Below are 1,401 nucleotides of genomic sequence, written 5' to 3' on the forward strand. Positions count from 1 at the left end.
GTCAAGAATTGAATAACTCAATTAATAATAATTAATTTTAAATTAATTTTCAAATTTAAAATTTGATTAATTGACATTAATGTCATTTTTTAATCAAAACTTACCTTAATTTATTTTCACTTCCACCCACTATTCACCACACAAAACCACAAATCCTAATCCCTCTTTCCAATGCTCCCACGCTGTCGTAGTTCCGCAGCACCGTCCTCGCGCGCAATCGCTGGTCGTCCTTGCATCCTTCTCCGCCACCTCATCTGCCGTTTGCGCAGAAAAGACAGCCACCATCTCGCTTCTACTTCACCCTCCTCGCGTCCCATCGCGACTCCCCATCGCTCGCCACTCGCACCCCATGACTCTCCATCCATCGCGACACAGCCACCACCAGGTCCCCATTCGCGACACACAATCAACTACTCCGATCCATGACGACTCCTCCACTCGTCGCAACACGCCACTGCGACTCTCCCCACTGTCCACGCAACGCTGTCCAAGACGTCGTCGCCGTCCACCCTGCGGTTCTTCTTCTCCTCCTCCTATTTGGTTTTGAATATTTTTTAACTAGTTTTTATGTTTCTTTTTTCTACATTTTAAATTATTCTTTTTATTAGTTTTGGATGATTCTTTTTCCTATGTTTTGTATGTTTTTTTCTTAGGATTTAGATGATTCTTTTTATTAGTTTTGGATGATTCTTTTTCCTATGTTTTGTATGTTTTTTCCTTAGGATTTGGATAATTTTTTATCTTATGTTTTGGTGCTTTTTGTTTTTTGGAGTTTCGAAGTTTTTTTTGAAAGAGGAATTAGTGTTTGTGTAATAGATGGTAAAAGGTAAATTAGAGTAAGAAGAGGCAATTAATAATCATTAATTTTGTATATTTAAAAAATTAAATAACCACTAATTAATGACAATTAATGTTATTAATTAGTATAGAATATAATTCAAAAATATTTGTTGGCTTATTGTTGGCTAGACCCCTCTTACTTTCTTAGCGGGATTCAAAAATTATTCTCCGAACACACTTGGACACATGTAAATATTATCACGTGTTAATATATCCAGTTTTAATCTTAACATATATTCTTGAAATGAGTTTAGAAATAGTAAGTACTTTTTTCGTCCCTAAGGTTTGAGGTAAAAATCAAAGTCGTCCCTTACCTTTTTTTGTTATTAAAATCATCCCCAACGTTACAAAACATTATAAAATCATCATTTTCTACTTCAATTACATTTTTTTAACCAAATTACCCTTAACTATTAATAAAAATAATATTAAAAAAAAAAAAAACAAAAAGCTCCTCCCCCCACCCCACCCGCACCCGCACCCCCACCTCCAATGTCTCTTCCTAGTGAGAAAACCCAGCTTCTTCCTCTTCTTGTTCAACTTCAACACCGCCACTCTCCT

Source organism: Arachis ipaensis, chromosome B03, assembly GCF_000816755.2.
Source record: "Arachis ipaensis cultivar K30076 chromosome B03, Araip1.1, whole genome shotgun sequence".
In the NCBI taxonomy this organism is placed as follows: Eukaryota; Viridiplantae; Streptophyta; class Magnoliopsida; order Fabales; family Fabaceae; genus Arachis; species Arachis ipaensis.